The following is a 20,918-nucleotide window of genomic DNA, read 5'->3' as shown; positions in this document are numbered from 1 at the left end:
ACCACAGCCCCAGTAAATTGCTCATATGAGGGCAGGTGCATGGTGTGATTTTGTGGCATTCCTTGGCCACAAAAACAATAGCAACCTTACCTAAATGGTGTCTAAGATCTCCGTTCACGCACATCTTTGCTGTCTTTTGCCAAAAATTTGGACCCACTACAAACTAGAAAATATGTAATCACTTGTTTCTCCCTGGCCTGCCGATTCCCAAATATCCTGCAGCTGCTTCCCAAATAATTGACTCAGAGGCTTAATATTACTTATAAATTTTCGATTGATAAATCGAGCTACTTCTTATACTTAAATTAACCCATAAGTTTCATCTATTCTCAGCCACATAGCTTGATACCTTTTATCAGTATGCTGTGCCCATCTTGCCTCTCTGCACCTGAAGGAGACCCCTCTGACTCCACCCATTCTCTTCCCAGAATTCATTTCATATGCCCGTATATTCCTGCCTGGCTATTGGCAAATGAGATTTTTATTAAACCAATTCAAGTGACAAATCTTTACAGTGTACAATTCCTTCTGTATGGTTTGGATATATATTGCTGGCATTTGTTAGTCATAAAAGCAGCTTTGACCTATAGCAAGGCAGATTATAGCTAGACCACAAAGCCAAACTGTATACAGGGAGAAAAAAAGGTGGAGTTAAGAAGATACAAGCCATCTTCCCAAAGATGAGATGCCAGCAGACTGGTAAAAGTCACTGCTCTGTGGTGATACACAGATGACTAGAAATGCGTGGATTTAAATGTAAGAATTAGTCATAAATAATCCTGAATGATATGCCAAGAAGTTTGTAATTAATCTTAAGCCAGGCACTGACTGATTATTTAGAAACAACTTCAGGACAGGAACGAGAAATCTCCATTTGCAAATGGCACCCGGTAATGTAAAATTACATATGCACAATACATATATGTACACATACATATATGTGTGTGTGATTGTATATACATATAATGTTTATATATGTATAAAAATACATGAAGGGATTCATTTTTTTAAATCTTAGGTCTCTTCAAAATGAACATATGAAAAAAAGTTTTTCAAGATTCACTTCAAGACTAACACTCTCTTCTCAAGTAAATAACAGATATCTTGACACCTTTCACTGTGCTGGCCTAAATGACAACAGGAGGCTTAGTAAATATTAGTACTCTTTTCTAAGAGAGGAGATGAACAAGCAGTCTCAGGAAAACTTAAATAGAAAAATTAGATAGAAGATAGATAGATAGATAGATAGATAGATAGATAGATAGATAGACAGACAGACAGGTAGGTAGGTAGATAGATGATAGATATAGATAGATGATAGATGGCAGATGAAGACAGACAAATAGATAGATATAGATAGATGGATAATGGACAGGTGATAGATAGACAAACAGACAGGAAGATAGACCTTTTACACACTGCTTAAATGTTTCTCAGTGTGACTACATTTGGGTCAACCATACTCTTATCAGTAATTCCCCTTTAATTTTCCTGCATATCAGTTCAGAAAACGCATTAGTTACCATGAGTGATTTTTGGTGAAGTTCAGGGGTACTGATTATGTTTTTATCTGCTAATTTAAGAATTTAATGGGGGAAATCTCAAGCACAACAGGCAAGAGTTGACAAATCTCAAAACCACAGACAGTAGCAGACAGAGTCGGCATTTGAAATAAAGTGTTTACTGGAGTGGGGGTGAAGAAGCACACTCATGCTGCAAACCCACAGACAAAAAGAACCTCTGCAAAGCACAAACCTGAGTCATGAATACCAAAAAGCCCAGTCTTTCCTCTAGAGTTGAGGATTTTATATTTCTGAAAAGTTTTTGTCCTCTGCTTTATGATTAATCAATTTGATGGAAGAGGATGGTTGATAGACTCAAAAAAAAAAAAAAGTTCTGTTACATGGCCTGATCGGGCATTGATCATGTTGAACCAGTCCATCAGCAGGGTCCTGTTGTTGTGGGACAAAGCCAAGAAGGCTTTTGTTTTAAGCTGCCAGGTTTGCTTCAAGATCTGAAAGATGAAGCAAAAGCCCTGAAATCTTGAAAATTCAGCACTTTTATACCTTAGCCTTAGTCCCTCTCCCTGACTGCCTATCAGAGGGTTTCTGTGGCAGAGTCTCACCTTGATGAGATTAAACTTTGGCTTCTCACTAGTACATTGTAAATAGGTTAAATATTTTACTTAGCATTCCCGTTGTTCTTCAGGTAGAAATTTTCATAACAAATACTAAATTTATTTGTTATTGCTAGTATGTCCCAGGATAGTAAGAAAGAAAAAAAAACTAGAAAATTTTGCAACTTATGAAGTTATGTAAGCTATGAAATATTCTATTTAAGGTACATAGAGGATGATATTGAAAGACTATACATATATTTTTTTTCAAAGTTTCTAAGGTCTAAGATGATCCTTTACAAAAACTAGCTAAATTAGTTTCCTAGTCAATCGTTATTTAGAAATATCTGGTTATTAAAATATTATACGGCTAATAAAAGGACCAAACTGGATTAACTTGTCTGGGTGTTTAATAACCATACTTGGAGGCTATTCTAATGTGGTCCAAGGGATGAAAGTATGAGAACAATTTTTCACCTTTTCCTCCCAGGTCAATAAGGTGCTTGGAGACTGTGGGATACCTCTAGAAATATTCTGTACCAGTGGAAAGTGCGTTGATTTTACTGGTTGATGAATAAAGCTGTTTTGGCCTATGGAAGAGCAGAATACATAGTTATGTGGGAAATTCTAGAAGGGAAATTCAAGATACAGGAGAATGAAGGCAGACTGCACATGCCAGCAGTCACTGGAGTAGTAAGATGCCAGGGCATTGCAGGTAAGCCATAGGTCACATGACAACACACATTTTTTAAATGAGTTAATTTAAGTTGTAAGAGCTAGTTAATAGTAAGTATGAGGTAACAGGACTTACAGGTTGTAATTAATACTAAGCCTTTGAGTGGTTATTTTAAAAGTGGCTGTCAGAGCAGGCAGGAAGAAAAGCCTCAATTTGCAAATGGCATAGCTACATAAGGCTATCAAATTTCTATAGGACATGAGAAAGCTTTTCGAAATGGGTTCTAGAATACATAAATGGAGCCACAACCAGTTTTCTAGATTGGTCTCATTCAGATTTCAGTACAGTTGTACCGGTAGTAGGCCAGTATGAGCGCAGCATCGTAGATTCCTGACTCATTACACAGAGGTGTCTCCAAGCCTCATAGCATGCTGAGTGGTGCATTAAGCCTTCGCTCATGCAGAAAAAAAAGGCTAAAAGATATAGAGTAAAAAAGGTAGTTCACTGAATCTAGATTGAAAGAGGGGAAACCAGCCTAGAACTAAACTAGGCCCTCTGAATTTGGGACAGTCTGTGAGGCCACTGGCAGTGGAACTAAGATACATCCCTACTGTTTGAATTGGTTCTTTGAAGCATATTCTTTTTGGTGGGAAGCCTTGCTCAGCCTAGATATAGTGGAGATGGCCTTGGTACTGCCCCAAAATGATGTGCTAGATTTGCTGACTCTCCATGGGAAGCTTTACCCTCACTAAGGAGTGGATAGGTGGTGGGAGCAAAGGTTGAGGGAGTGAGAAATGTGAAGGGTGTGGGAATGGGGATTGGTATGTAAAATGAGAAAAGATTTTTTATAAAATATAAATTAATTAAGTAGTGCTGGTTTATATCAGCACTACTGTGTCTACCCACAACTGAGAAAAAAAAAACCCATCATCTTAATTGTTAAGGCCAAATCTAAAGGTTGGGCTTACCAACTCTGGAACACTACCTCTTTCTAGAAGAGCACTTCTCACAGCTGTAATGCGACCTTCTGCAGCCTAAGCAACCATGCCTTCTGATTAAAGCAGGCTGCTGGGGATTATGTCATCAAACACATATGCTTGAGAAATTGTTCATGTTACCCAAGTGGTGTCTTTTGATCTTTGCCACACAATCTTATAAAAAGACACAATAAGATTCTATTTCTGTTCTAAATTGTCAATTAAAATACTTGCTTTAAATTTATTTTAAATTGACAATTTAAAATACTGATTTCTCTTACAGAACTTCCAGGTGCTAATGCCTTACACAGAAACCTGACGTAACAGAAGATTAAAGTTACCTATCCTTCTATGGATCTCTGGTGCAAAGTTTAGCTAGTGGTACAATTATATTTCACCTTACTAAACAAATCTTAAGATAATTATGATGGGAAGAAAGTTTTCTTCAACAACTTTATCTCTTAATAGTCCCTATAAGATTGTGTTAGAAATTGGATGGCTGATTCTGAGCTTTTGGCAGACAATTAAAACAAATTAATTTTTTTTTATCAAATGAGAGATTTTATCTCTTGGAGAAAAAAATAACAGTAACAAAAAAAATCATCTGTCCTGCTAACACCTATGATAGTCTGTCTAGGATTCTTTAAGTTGTTTTCTTTCCTGTTCTCTCACTCCAAAGGAAAAAAAAATCCCAACTATTTTCTAAATCACATTGTCAGAAAGTTATAATAGTCCTAATAGTCTCACTTTTGTAGGTTACAAATGCTCTGTAATTCACAGAAAACACTTCCTGTTTGTATACTCTTGTCACATGACTGTTTTATGTCTGGTTCTCTGACATTCATTTTTGTTTGCCTGGCCCTTTAAGTAGACCGCCCCTCCAAAGCACTCTAACTGCTGCCCTTTCTACATAGCCACTTTTGTATGATTGAAGCAGCTACGAGATATCTCTATCTCAGACCCATAAAAGCAGTTGAAGCAACCTCTGAAAGGGGACTAATAGGCCAAGCCACTCACTGTTATCCCTGCTAGTCACTGTGGACAATTTTTCAGGCCTCCCTCAGATCTAGAACAGCTGCAGTAAAGCCTTCTTTGCATCAGTTAACCTCTCTGTCTTACCAGAACTCACAAAATCTTAAAGGGATTTCAGATCAGCTTAATATCCTGCAGGGCCAACTCAATTATCTGGCTCTTGTGGTACTCCAGAATTAAAGAGGGTGAGATCTCTTGACTACCGCTGAGGATAAAATTTATGCTTCCCTCCACAGATGATGCGGCTTCCACCCTAGCAAACCCAAGCTCCTTAGAGACAAAGCACAAATATACAAGAACCAGACAAAAAAAAAATTCAGCAACAAGCCTCCTTCCATGAAGAGTCTATAGGTTCCCTCCTACTCTGACTCTCTCCTTTGATCATTCCTTTCTCCTATCATCCTCATACTTTCATTTTAACTTGTCTTTTTAGTTTTCCTTACTGCACCAACATTATTTAAAATAGCATCATTCATATAGGAGTGTTCCATGTAAGCTTTCCAAGTGGCTAACACATTTCTATAGTTCTGTTGGTTCCTGATACATTTGTTAGAAGATCATGGGATGCTTTGGGGGAGCTCTGGCTACCAGGACCCTTCATAACTTCTATTTGAGACCGGATACAATTCTCTAGATTATTCCTTCATTTTCTCCTGTTCCTTCCTGTGAGTCTCTGAAGTCCCTATGACTCTGCCAGTTTGCTTTGGTGCAGCACTTCTGGCAGAGTTGCTAGCCATTGTCACTCCAAATAATTTGACTTGATACAATAAGAATTCTTCCTTTCTACTACAATCCTTGACCTTACTCACTGCCACTGTTACTTCACCTTTGTTAGGGTGCCCTTCCATTTCTATCTTTTCAAACAGAAATGTAATTTTCACTACCCATAATGCCTCTTTCCCCTTTCTCTCCTACTATGGAGTGTACTCCTCTCTCTCCCATCACCCACCTTCCTTGTTGATCTCTGTTTCACTGTAACAAGTTTTCAGCCTGCTCACAATTATTTTTTCTGAAGTTTCTCCAGGAGTACATGATGACCATCATGAGCAAGCACAGTCATCAAGCAGAAACTTACTTTCTGTAGTATGAAATCAATCTGACTTTGCCCCCTGAGATCCCTATCACAGAGTCTTATCTCTCTTCATAGTCCCTATAGCCAACAAGAAGTAGCCAGAGAGACATTGACTGGCTCTATTTCCTTTATGTGGTCTACAGGGTCTGAAATAAATGGTAAAGATATCTCAACCTTCTAAATCCTGATGCGGAATTTGTCCCACATTCAAGGATACCTGAGAGCAAAGCCAGGTACTGTCTGTAAGCATGACTACCATGCTCACAGATATCTGTCTACACAAACAGTCCTCACCTAAAACTGCAGAGGCAGAACCAAGTTCCATAAATTTTACAGGACTCTCAACCTGATTGACACTTCTTCTGCAAGCCCTACAAAGCCTCAAGCAACCTCTGCCATGGTACGCATACACCATTTCCATGTAAAGATTTCTGTCCTTCATTTTTCTAATTGAAGTACAAAACACTTCTGTTGAAGACGGAGCTGTGTTCTTTCTTTCCAAGTCTTCCCCTTCCGTTCTGGATCTAACAATGAACACAACACAACCAGGAATCTTTTGCCCCTATATTCCACTTCTCTGCCCACGGTGGAATGGATTTCATTTGTTCTCATCAGTTTTTTGTTGCTGTGATAAACATTATCACCAGAAGCAGCTTAAAGAGAAAAGAATTAATTCAATCTTGCATGTTATACCCACTATCAAGTCAAGCCTAGATAGGAACTCAAGGCAGGTGTATAAAACAGAACAAAGTAACACTGCCGACTGTCTTTCTTCCAGACTCAGACTTAGCTCCTTATTTACATATTTATTTATTTTTGTATGGGCTCTATACTTCTAATGGCAATCCAGAAAATCTCCTCCAAGTATGCCCACAGGCCAACTTGACAGAAGAAATTCAGCTGTAGTTCTCAGATTCTTTGGTGTGTCAAGTTGACAAATTTAGCCATACCACTCACAAACTGAACCAGAATGAACTTGTCATGCTTGTCAAATATTGGGAAAAGCAAAATAAAACAAGACAAAAAAAGTACTAATACAAAGGTACAGAAGAAAGTCCTCAATGCTCAATCAAAGAAAATCACAGAATATTTCTCAAAAACGTCAAATAGGTAATAGTCATTATACACTTTTGAAGTAAGAAAACTTTATATTTCAACCTACAACTGAAGATGAAGTGAGTAAGACACATTCAGAGGCTGAGGGATATTACAAGGAGAAGATGTTGACATTAAGACAGCTATTACCAACATGAAATGTCACTCACAAGCTCCTGCTTTGAGGGCTTGTTGCCCATTTTCTGGCACTAATTCAGGAGGCTATAGGGGCTCTGAGAAATAGGCCTGTCAGAAACAGGGGCCTTGGAAATGAAAGTTATGCAGCCCTCTAGTTCCTCCAATTCTCTACTCCTTGTCAGCAACCATGTAAGCAGTACACTCCTGGACTCCCAGCTGAGGCGTTTGCTATGGTTTCTTTGCTCGATCAACATCTATCTTCAGAAACAATAAGCCCCCAAACCAAACAAAAATCCAAAAGATCTTTCTTCCAATAGGCTGTGCTAACAGACATTCTGACCCAGCCAAACAAAAGTAGCTATTGCATAAGTGCTTAAACATTGATACTGAAGCCTGTGTAGCAGTGTGAACAGTTTGTAAATGTATGCGATAGTACCTTATGTTCAGGTTAGAAGTCAGATTGCCCTGGATTCAAGAAATCACTGGTAGGATGTTATAAAAACCAATATTCCATCTAGAAAACTTCCTTTTCTTAGACTGACTTTCTCCATATCAGAAAGACGTGATAAAATGAGCCAACGAAGAATGCTGTGCACCAAGGAGACGGTCCTATCAAATGACCACTAATTTTAGAAAACTCACCTCTCTCTAGTGAATTACAAGTTTTCCAATAAAGAAATATTTGCATCCTAAGGAAGAAAAATAGGCGTAACTACAAAAGGAGACATATATTAAAACACTGGATCCAAAAAGAAAGAAAAAGAATCAGTGGCCGAGGCAGAGAGTAAAGCACAATGAGACTACTTCATAATTTATCAATAATATGAAACAATTAGTATTATAATTAGAATTCTTACCACATGTGAGCACGTGTCATCAGAAACTGCCTAGACTATTTCTTTATTTCACACTGTATCTATGGTCTATGACTCATCCTTCCTCTGAGTTCCCACATAATACTGTGAAAAACTAAAAGCTGTTGAGTAACTACCCAATTTTTCACTCACTCACTCCCCAATTTCTACTCATTCAGTTATTTTAAATATATAGGATACTTTGAAATTTTACTATTTTGTACAAAATAAATTGAATAGTTTATGAAAATACATTTCTATATGATATAATGCATGCTTATTAATTTCTGATAATCCTTTTATTTTTTATTTGAAATTTGATCTAAAAACATTTACCTATGACAGTTCAACTAGTGACAAATCTCATCTTACAATTAGGAATTACTGGATATGGAATTTTGGATATTATGTATCTCAAAATTTATATGAGTAAATTGATCTCAAGATCAGTTCTTTCTATTGAGGGAACACTATTCACTTTTATTTGTGTTCCTTCTTTTATAATATTACCACTCCTCATCTTGCCTTATGTGAAGATTTCTTTTTATCTTAAATTCTAGAACTTAGTCTCTAATTTGTTGAGATATGATTCATTTAGGTATAACCTATTTGCAATTAGTTTGGTTTTCTATATCATTAGGCCAATGTTTTTCCTGAAATTTGGAAAATTAATGAATCATTTCCTTAAAAAAAATTAACTTTGAAAATATGTTGAACTTTGTCTTTGGTGTATAACTTTATATTGCACAAGCCCACACTCCCCTGTAACTTCATTAATGCTTTTGTTCATAGTAAGTAATTTCAATTGATCTTCATTCAAATTCGTTATATGTCACTCTTAGTCTTTTTAAAATTTTCTTCAATCATTATTTGATACATGTAATTTGAACTTTTCTAGAGTTTTCAACTTACAAAAGTTCATTTTATGAATAAAATCTTCAGTTTTAATTGTGAAGGATCTCACCTATGAAAATTGAAATATAATTATCCATCAATAAATTGTGGCAGTTAAAATTACTTCAAAATATGATTTTAATAGATGAATAATAATTGAGCATATGAATGGGAAATCATATTATACCAGGGTAGCAATAGTTGTTTCATGATTTATCAAGCTCATTTTTTGCCATGGACAAATAATTGAATAAAAGATAGAGGACTAGCCACAGGTAAAGGGAATGTATCATCTTTATTTCTTTAGGAAAGAAAATGCTGAACCTTGGGTTGGAGAGACGGCTCAGAGGTTAAGAACACTGGCTGCTCTTCCAGACGCCCTGAGTTCAATTCCCAGCAACCAAATGGTGGCTCAGAACCATCTGTAATGAGATCTGGTGCCCTCTTTTGACATGCAGAGATACATGAAGGCAGAATGTTGCATACATAATAAATAAATAAATTTAAAAAAGAAAGAAAATGTCTAACCTGAAGGCTGGTAGTCAATTTAATATGTTCTGGCTTGGGAATTTATAGGACTCCTTGGTCATTTTATGTCCGCTAATGGCCCTGTGTAGACACCTACCTTCATGCCTTCTGGTAATTTCTTCTTGTAGTATGTTTGAGAAGAATAGCTGCCACCTGGATGAATCTGCTTTTGCTTTCCCTGTCTAGCTATATCTCTCTAAATCTTCTACAGATTAAATCTGAATTGGAAACTATAGGATGGTTCCATAGAGGTATATATTATCAAATATTTATCAATTCTTTAGGATTGGGAAATTAAAAATTCATTATACTAGCTATTTTCTAATATACATCTTATTTTTACCTGTTGTAAAATTCAAAGCAACAGTTGATTAATTTTATTAATTATAATAAATTTAACATTGTCTCCCAAATTTGTGACTCACCATAATGCCTCCCATTTCCCAGTCTCTCCCTATGATCTTGAAAAACCTGATCATGACCATTGGGTCAACTTTTCTAGGCTGCAAGTGGGTGAAGTAAGCATAATATTCGTGATTCTGTGTCTGAATGATTTTCTTATCCTGATATCATCTATGTTCATCTGTGTTTCTGTAAAATTATTTCCTTGATTTTAAAAAATGATGGATAGTGATACATGCATACCATACCTGATTTGTTAACTCATCCATATATGGCACCAAGGCTCATTCCTTCTCCAGCCATCCCAAACCACGCTACACTATTTGCCTGGGAATGCCAATGTCTCTTTCACACACATATGTTATTTCCTCTTGCTGTGTAGCCACCAATCACAGTTCAAAAGGCAGTTTTATTTTGGGATTTAAATCCTTATGTATTGTGCTCTTTGCAATATTTTCTGATATTCATTCCATGACATGTCTTTTCGCTATGTTGTTTCTTCACCGCACATATCTATCAGCATGCACAAAACTCAAGTCCAAATGGATTAAAGACCTCAATATCAGTCTGAACACACTGAACCTGATAGAAGAGAAAGTGGGAAGTACTCTCCAACATATGGGCACAGGAGACTACTTCCTACATATAACCCCAGCAGCACAGACATTAAAGGCAACATTGAATAAATGAGACCTCCTAAAACTGAGAAGCTTCTGTAAAGCAAAGGACACTGTCACTTAGAAAAAAAGGCAACCTACAGACTGGGAGAAGATCTTCACCAACCGCACAACATACAAAGGTATGATCTCCAAAATATATAAAGAACTCAAGAAACTAGACTTTAAAATGCCAATTAACCCAATTAAAAAACGGGCCACTGAATTGAACAGAGAATTTTCAACAGAAGAAGTTCAAATGGCCAAAAGACACCTAAGGTCATGCTCAACCTCCTTAGTGATCAGGGAAATGCAAATCAAAACAACTTTGAGATACCATCTTACACCTGTCAAAATGGCTAAAATCAAATACACCAATGATAACCTTTGCTGGAGAGGTTGTGGAGGAAGGGATACACTCATCCATTGCTGGTGGGAATGTAAACTTGTGCAACCACTTTGGAAAGCAGTGTAGCGGTTTCTCAGGAAATTTGGGATCAACCTACCCCAGGACCCAGCAATACCACAGATTCTTCATCCAGCACCTGACAGAAGCAGATACAGAGATCCATATTGAAGTGTTGTGGAATAATGCTCTTGTACATTTGTCAATCCTATTAGTTTAATAAGATGCTGATTGGTCGATAGTCAGGAGTGAGTATAGGTTGGGCAACCAGACTAAGAGAATTCTGGGAAAAGGAAGGGTAGAGAATCAGTCACCAGACAGACTTAGAATAAGCAATATGAGAATAACTTACTGAGAAAAGGTAGTAAGCCACATGGCTAAATATAGACAAGAATTATGGGTTAATTTAAGTAGTAAGGGCTAGTTAATAATAAGTCTGAGCTAATAGGTCAAGTAATTTATAATTAATATAAGTCTCTGTGTGTTTCTTTGGGGTTGACCACCTGCAGACTTGGTGGGGACAGAAACTTCTGTCTACAGTCAAGCACTAGGCTGAGCTCTGGGAGTCCATCTGAAGTTAGGGAGAATATATTATATGAGCAAGGGTGGACAAAATCATGAGAGAGAAACCCACAGAGACAGCTGACCTGAGCTTGTGGGAGCTTACTTGCTCTGACTGACATATGGTGACAGTTGTATAGGTTGGTCTTTTGTGGATTTCCTAGCAGTGGGACCAGGACCTGTCCCTGACCTATGGCATGGTTCTTTGAAATCTATTACCAGTGGTGGGATACCTTGGTAAACCTTGTTTCATTGGGTAGGAGCATAGTCTTTCTACAACTTGATATGCCATGCATTTTTGACAGCCAAAGGAGTCAAACGGAGACAAAAGAAGAGTAGCTCATGGGGGTGGGGTGTTTATGAGGGAAGTGGAAGGAGAAGAGGAGGGAGCAACAACTGTGTTTGGTATGTAAAATAAATTAAAAAGTTACATGTAACTCTGAAAATTCTAGTAAATCTGTGAAATTATTAAAAGAAAAAAATCAAATGTTGTTTTCTTTGAGACTTGTTATTAAATACAAATTAAAGAAAAATGCCTTAAGTTTTGAGTTTCAATTTTTATTAGCTAGATATTCCTGTTGGATCTCATTTTATACTACACTGCAGTATTTCAGAGTCAAAGAAAAAACATATGAATTTGAAAACTAACACATTTTGAATGGCTATTTCTGAGTATAATTTATGAGAATCATATTAGATTTAAAAAAAGCTTCAAACATTGTCAAAAGCCAGTAAAAAGAGTCATTTGCTAGTCCAATTGAAACCACCATTTGGAAGAATTAGGTCAAAAGTCATCATTCACCTCTGTTGGGGGTTGCTGGTGAATTTTCTTTCCTGCTTTATCTCTGAACTGTGTGTTTATGTGCAGGAAAGGAGAGAGACTAAGTATTAGATCATTGTTAGAAGAATGCAGTTTGCATGTTATTTTTCTATGTTTGAATTTTACCATGTGAACACATGTACTATTTCACAGCATATATAAATATATGATGCCCTTTCCCTCATAGAATGCCCAGAAAACAAAGTGGTAGAATGGGCCCACTGCTAAATTGTTTCTCTGTGACTAGCAAGCAGGACAGTAAAATGAAATACCACAACCTCCAGCTGCTTTCATAACAGACAAAACACAGTTGTCTTCCTGAGCAACACGGACAGGGTATGACACCTTTGTAGATCCAGAAATGCCTGAAGGACTATACACTATAGCTGAAAAAGGAATATAAAAATTGTTGATAATCCAGGACTTGTTTCTGCTGATCTTTAAGACTGTGCTCATATTTACTCTATAGGATTTTATATCCTTTAGGAACAGAAGAAAAAAACAGCATTGAACGTTCGTTCATGGTATTCAAAGTGGTAATGGAAAAAAAAACATGGAAGGGAAACTGAAAATCAATCACATAGAGTAGAACACAGGCTTCATGAAAGAACAGGGTACAAAACAGACACAGTTAACATGAAAGAAAATAGTAAAGATGTTAGAGAAGCTGAAAATAAAGTCGAGAGTGCAGACTTTCTTTCCAAAGAGAATTGTTTAGAAGTTTAGCTGGAGAAAAAAAAATGAAGGTCTTGTTATATTGGGTATATGATTTTTTTTAAATATGAAAATTTGGCCACTTTTAAAATTCCAGGTATTCAAAATCAAAAATATGAAGACATGGCTTCAATAGGTCATCTACATGAATAATAAAACTATTCATGCCACAGAAAGTCCGATTTGAATATTGAATAGAGATGAACAGAGTCCCAATTCTGCAGTGAAAACTGCATGTGACCTAGTGCTATTCAAGTGCAGATTCAGGAGCATGAGAAGCCATGCACTTTACAGAAGCCTGAAAATGGCAAATATGATAGTAGGTGAAAGTGAATATTGAGTAAAGTAAGTATACTTATTTCTTCTCTAGATTTTGAGATAGATCAAGAAGAACAGATCTTAGACTCTATACTCAAACAGCAGTTCTTTTTCCTAGTCTTTTCTTTTTTTTCCTATCCTAAATAATTGACCTCCTATATTACAAACCTATCCCCTGATGTAATACATCAATTCAATATTCAAAAAAAGAGTACTGGTTGCATTTTTCTCCTAAAGCCTCAAGATCAAGTCTCAACTAAAAGCCTCATTTATTTTATTGTTTATTTTTATGTTAATAACTATAGGCAAATAAATCCTAGATAAATATTACTCATATGTTTATAATTTGTTTTAATATGTTAGAGATGATTACTTTAGCCCTGCATGAATTATCAATAAAGATACCACATGCTTTTTCAATTTCTTTTTTGGCCTTCCACTATTTACAGCTATTTTTTTTTTTTGCTTTTTCTGTTTTTATTTATTTATTTTTGTTATTTGTTTTCCCAACATGGTTTCTTTGTACAACAGTCCTGGATATTCTGGAATTCACAATGATGTCCAGGGTGGCTTCAAACTCACTTAGATCTGTCTGCCACTGCTTCCCAAATGCTGGGATTAAAGGTGTGAACCAGCAGTGCCTGGTCCCTAGTTTCTCATATATGTTTGTAAAGAAAGAGCATACTCAGTGTAAAATGATGCTATTTTGAAAACTAATTAGTATATATATATATATATATATATATATATATAATTTTAGAGTAAACATAAAGTATTATATATATATGTATATATAATAATTGACCTCCTATATTACAAACCTATCCCCTGATGTAATACATATATATATGTATTATTTTAGAGTAAACATAAAGTATATATAATACTTTATGTTTACTCTAAAATTACATGAAAATTAATTTCTTAATGAACTTTTTTGGAAGTGAATTTCAATAAATAAGTAAAAATAAGCAAAAATAATTTGTTTTCAGGTATTTGCATTAAAAAGTATCCCTATTATATTATACTTGTAAAAATTTGCTGAAATTATAAGAAAATAATATATGTCATTGCCTAAAATGCACATAGATATCCATCCAAATCATAAGTGCAATACAAAAGAAATGAATAGTGATGATATTATGGCAAATATGCAGTCATCATGCCCACATAAGTCAATAACAAGCCTTTGGGACTAAGAAAATTTAACAGATAAAATAAAGAAGAGTCACAGGAAAATGTATTATCAATATGTTTATTAATCTCTATCAATACAAATAGCAGAAACATGTATAGCAATGAGACCTTTTCACATATAAAAATGCCTTTGATGTTCCCTTTGTATTGTAATTCAAAATATGAACAGTTTAAAAGTTTCCAAGTTTGAATAGTAATCTAGAATTAATAGATTTTTGTTAAATCTATTGTATTATGACTATACTCCCAGGAAGTCCCTAGAGACATATGGGAGTGGTATTTGTTTTTGAAACTCTCCTGGGTTCTATAGTAAACAAGACTAATCTCAGTTAAAGTACAAAACAGTCTATCACTCACAGAAAGTAATTATCCCAAGAAGTTCATACAAACATTTAAAATTATTTAGATGGAATGATGTTTTGTAGGTATCCGTTTCTTAAAAGAGCTGTAATAATTAAACAATACCTACATCACCAAGGCCCACACTGGCATGGGTGGTTACTCTGGGAACTTGGAGCATTCTGAAAAGCCTACAGGCAGTATACCTTGTTGGACAGTGTCCTTTTTAAGTAACCCTGTGATCTAAATGTCTGCCACTCAGATGTACTCCTTTTTGCTTCTTACAAGAGGCTGGGCTGCTCTCAGAAAATTCATTGCTTCTAATTTGTTTGGGAGTGTTTCTTAGCAGTCATTATTGTTTACATTTGGGAAGAAGGGATCTAATCAGTCTGATCAGTTTCAGGAACTTCCTGAAGCTATATTGAGTTTTTTACCTTCTGGTTTAAAAAGCTTCCTACTTCATGGATTCTTTCAATCTCAGAGGAAACTGCAACACTATACAGATACAGATGAGCAAACAGGACAAAAAAATATGTCTAAAAGGGACAATTGTGTTTGATAACTGATTTGACAGATTTGCCAAGGCAAGTTTGTGATAGGAAAGAGAGTTTAAAGGATTGGAACTTCAGAGGTTTCAAACACACCACATACTCAACATACTGCATTACACATTCAGCACACCATTTGATAAAGATATACACACAGGACCAAATATATACAACATGACATATAGCAAAACCATACTTGGTGTGGGGAGTTTTTCTCTATATGTGTTGCTTTTACTGGTTAATGAATAAGAATCTTACTTGGTCTGTGATAGGTAGTATATAGCTAGGCAGGGGAAAACTAAACTGAATGCTGGGAGAAAGAAGGCAGAGTCAATTAGATACCATGTAGCGGCCAGAGAGGAAAGATGTAAGTTGCCAAGTATAACTTTATCAGTAGGCCACAAGTCTTGTGGTAAAATGTAAAATAATAGAAATGGGTTAATTTAATATGTAAGAGATTACTAGAATTGAACTATAGTGAATGACAAGCAGTCATTTAGTTAATATAGTTTCTGTACAGTTATTTTGGGGCTGAGCAGCAGGGAAGAAACAATCAGCCTCCGACAATACATACTTACACACAAGACACAAAAATTAGAGTTTATATGGGATATAACATTGAACTTAGATCATAGAAAGAAATGTACATTCTAAGTTATGGAATTTTATAAAGCACCATGGGAACAATTTTGTGACTGTAAAGTAGGAATTTTAAAATACAATACTAGATGCTTCCTCCTCATAGAGGAATTGAAAAGCTTTCTAAAATTGGAAATTTTTCATCTTTAAAACTCCTACTGAGAGATTAAGGTAATCCATATAACAAGGGAAGAATGCAAAACCTGATAAAACTCCATGGTGTGCAGATATCCAAATAATCTTATTGAATCTATGAAATCCAAATGATACAGAATACATACAATATAAATGTTATTAATGTAAAAATTTGCATGTTTTTAACTAATTTATAATAGCACAAATCTATTTCTGTTTGGAGATGATTTAGGACAGAGCGGGATGACAAATACAGACACTGAAAATTTTCTATTTCGTAGGTAGTTTATGCTCTCTTCTCACTTTAATAGTAATGTACTGTGCTCATGTGAGTGTTAAAGCTCATCAAATTGCACCCATTAGTGAAGCATGATTAATAAAAACTCAGAGAGAGAAACTGGGGTTTAACCTGAAGGTCACGAAAGCCAGGCAATCAGCCACTGGCTCTTACCTCTACCTCCATTCAAAACGAAGATACTGACTCCAGGAATCTCAGAATGGGACTATGTCTGAGAACTGTCTCTTCCCATTATATAATCCTCTCCAGAGCTGGGATTAAAGGTGTACAGCACTGGGATTAAAAACACACCCCACTCAGTTTCTATGGCAACTAGATTAATTGATTACCAGATAAATGGGATTAAAAGTGTACATTACCACTGTCTGGTCTGTAAGGCTGACTAGCGGTGTTGTTTTACTCTCTGATCTTTAGGCAAGATTTATTTATTAAAATACAAATGAAATAATATACAAATTAGTAAAGATGCCTGTCACTTGTAGCATAATTAATTTTTAAAGCCTCAAATTTCAAAACTCTTGTCAATGACTATTTACAAGCCTGCAATAAAAACATTTTAGTAATAAATAAAAATAAGTATATATGCAATTAATATACTAGAATGCTAATTGACAAGGCCAATGTTTTGACAAGTGTAATGTTTAACATGTTGATATTCATCAAAATTCCAATATTTTATTTGACTAAATTGCATCATTATCTGATTTCTGGAGCTCAATATTGAATAGTCACCTTTCAAAAATAACAATTTTGAAAGGTGTTTTAACACAGATATAGTAATAAAGCGAATAAACTTAATATTTGTATAAATTAAATAAATAAACCTTTACTAAATTTGTATTTCTCATAATATTCTGTGAATTGGATAATTAAATTTAAGCTTCATTGTTCCTAGTATATAAACAAGTACTTTCTGAAGTCTGTTTTCATATATATGATCAATTTACAAAGAAAAGATAGTATACAAGTAATAATGTTCCAACTGAATAAAAAGAAATGCTTTTGAATGATCCAAAATTTCAAAGGAAATAGAGCTATATTCTAGGTGAAACATTCAGAGATGGGTCGTGAATTAAGTTCAGCTCATTTTTATGATGCATATTAGCTAATGTGGAATGTGGGAATAAAATACCACTGTGCTCCCCTGGAACAAACTTCAGTCATCGCCTCTGGTTAAGTCATGGCTTCCATTTTACTACTTAATAAAACATGAATGTAGTTTGCAAAAAGCAAAAATATTTCATACAAATTGTATAAAGAACTGTTAAATATAATAAAACTGACAGAAACAAGTAGTCACACATAACATTAAAATTGTTGTAGAATATTGTATTAGTCTTTTTTACTTCTTTTGTCTTGTGAGAGTCACAAAGTATGAAAAACAGATCTTTCAAGTTAATGCTAGTGAATGTTGAGACTCATGCACACTCAAGGTATTAAGAGTCAGCGATGGCTGAGTGCTCTTCCCTAAATAAGATTTTCATTCTACCCTATCCAAGTCTACAGAGCACTACAGACGATAGAGTGGAAAAAATTCAAAATCAGAAATAGAGATGGGCTGTAAAGTAGAATCTTGACAAGTCCCAGCCATTCCAATCAGAAACTCAACCCAGCTGGAAATACTTATATTAGGACTACACAGACATCAGCCAACAGTCATGCCTGGATTGGGAGGGTTTCAGGAGCCTATCTCGTTGTATTATAAATTATTGATCGTTGATATTTGCAAGTATATATGGAGCCATTGCCATCAGCTGATAATAAATGGGGAGTCCACTAGGCTCCCATGGACAGCTTCAAGCTAATTTTTATACAGATGTTCCTGGTTAAACTCTGTGGGTAATAAAATAAATAAAAATTGATATGAGTTTGGAGAAAGAATTCACATGGAGGTAGCGGATTTGATAGAGATGCAAGATGAAAAGTGTGAGCAATACATATTAATATGCTATGCACATGTATATTGCTTTAAAAAAGAATAATCTTAATAAAGTCTATGATCTCCAAAATATACAAGAGCTCAAGAAACTAGACATCAAAATAAAAAAAAAAATAATGCAATTCTAAAACGGAGTACTACTCTTAACAGATAATTCTAAACAGAAGAAATACAAATGGCTAAAAGTCACATAAGGAATTGTTCAATATTCTTAGCCATCAGTGAAATGCAAATCAAAACAACTCTGGGATACCATCTTACACCTATAAGAATGGCTAAGATCAAAAACACCAATGACAGCTTTATGTGTAGAAGATGTGGAATAAGAGGGACACTTTTCCATTGTTGGTGGAAATGCAGACCTGTACAGCTGCTTTGAAAATCTGTATGGCATTTTCTCAGAGAATTGGGAATCAATCTACCTCAAGACCTAGCAAAATCACTCTTGGGCATAAATCCAAAGGATGCACACTCATATCACAAGGACCCTTGCTCAACTATGTTCATAACAGCATTATGCATAATAGCCAGAACCTGGTAATAACCTAGATGCCATTCAATTGAAGAATGGATGAAGGGAACTTTGTATATTTACACAATGGTGTACTATTAAGTGGGAAAAAAGTGACATTTTGAAATTGGCAGGCAAGTAGATAGAACTAGAAGAAAATCATACTAAGTGTGGTAACCCAGACCCAGAAAGACAAAGATGGCCTATACTCACTCATAAGTGGTTATTAGACATAAAGCAAAGGACAACCAGCCCATAGTCCACAAATCTAGAGAAGTCAGAAAAAAGAAAAACCCTAAGAGAGATTTACAAGGATTTTCCTGGGAAGAGGGAAGACAATCTCCTGAGTAAACTGGGATCATGGGGAAGGGACAGGAGGGTGGAAGGGCAGTGTGGAAGGGAGAAGCAGGGGGGAAGAGAACATAGAAGATTGGGAAGTTTGAAGAGGAAGAACAAGGAAAGAGATATCTCGATAGAGGGAGTCATTATTGGGTTAGCAATAAACCTGGACCTGGACCTGGGCAAATCCCCAGGAATCCACAAGGATGACACTGGCTAAGAATATAAGAAACAGTGGAGAGGGTAGCTTAACTACCCTTCCGTTATAATCAAATTAATGGCTATCTCAAATGTCGTCATAGAACCTTCATCCAGTAACTGATGGAATCCTATGTACAGATCCACATCTAAACACTGAACCAAACTCCTGGAGTGAGATAAGCAAAGGGGTCAAGACCATGATGGGGAAATCCACAGAAACAGCTGACAAAACTAGTGGGAGCTCATTGATTTTAGACTGACAGCTAGGGAACCTGCATAGGACCAAACTAGGCCCTCTGAATGTGGGTGACAGTTTTGTGGCTTAGGCAGATTGTGGGGCCATTAGCCATGGAACCAATGTTTATCCCTAGTGCATGAACTGGCTTTTTGGAGTCCATTTGGTATGGAGGGATAACTAGCTCATCCTAGATACAGTGGGAGAGGCTTGGTCCTGTCTCAAGTGATGGGACAGACTTTGTTGACTGCCCCATGAGAGACCACAATTCTTTTTGAAGTGGATGAGGTAAAAGTGGGGAGACAGGAGAAATGGAGAGAAAGGGAACTGGGATTCATATGCAAAATAAAAAGGATTGTTGCTAAAAAATAAAATACAAAAATTGATCTTAATAAAATAATTTTAAAAATTCAAATAAAGATATTCAGCTCAAAGTTCTGGATATATGTGAGCATAGTATCAGCTTTAGTACAATTCATCTGAGGATGGTTCTCAGTGATGAATCCCAGAGTAGAGGAAGAAGCCACATAGTAAACAGAAAATGAGGATATAGGTAAGGAGGTCAGTTTGCCATTTTTCTGATAATCATCTCATCAGAAAAGACCTGGGCCATCTGAGATCCTCATCAGTTGATTCCAAAGGCAATGTCTACAGTACCCTCCTAGTAGGCCCAGATTTTAAAGTTTCCTCCAGTGCTACAGTGACGAATTTTACATCCAATGTATATATTTATCCTGATGGAACAAAGAATTCCAAAACCATTTTACTTTTCTTATGTGCCCCAAAGATTAATTCCTTTATACTTTGTAAAGTACGTTCATCCTAGCCTGTTGACTTTGAACAAGTTGAAACATTACTCAAAAAATAAGTTAGCAGTCTTATCTAAGAAATTTTCTTGCCTATGAGCAGTAAAATCAAAGTGAGGTAAATATTTAGAAGATATATTTGTATAAAAAGAGAGGGTAAACATTTCAAATTTTATAGCCAAAATTAGAAAAGTATAAGGGATTGAATATCTATTCAAAACCCAGGCCAATCCCATCCAGACAGATAGTAAATCATGATGTTCCAAGCCTGGTATCTGCAAGCCTGGTTATCTTATGCATACTGTAACAGGGTTCATCCCTAATGACACGGTTCAGCCCCATGTTCATGCTGGTTGCAGGCCATATTTCTAGTTTCTAAAACTATCTTTTCACATTGTCTTCAACTTTGATAGCAGAACTTGCACATTTCAAGCAGCCCTTCCTTCCGGAGACCCTCGTGGGAACTCTGTTA

The sequence above is a fragment of the Microtus ochrogaster genome, linkage group LG2 (assembly GCF_000317375.1).
Source record: "Microtus ochrogaster isolate Prairie Vole_2 linkage group LG2, MicOch1.0, whole genome shotgun sequence".
Lineage (NCBI taxonomy): Eukaryota > Metazoa > Chordata > Mammalia > Rodentia > Cricetidae > Microtus > Microtus ochrogaster.
This window is presented reverse-complemented; position numbering follows the sequence as displayed.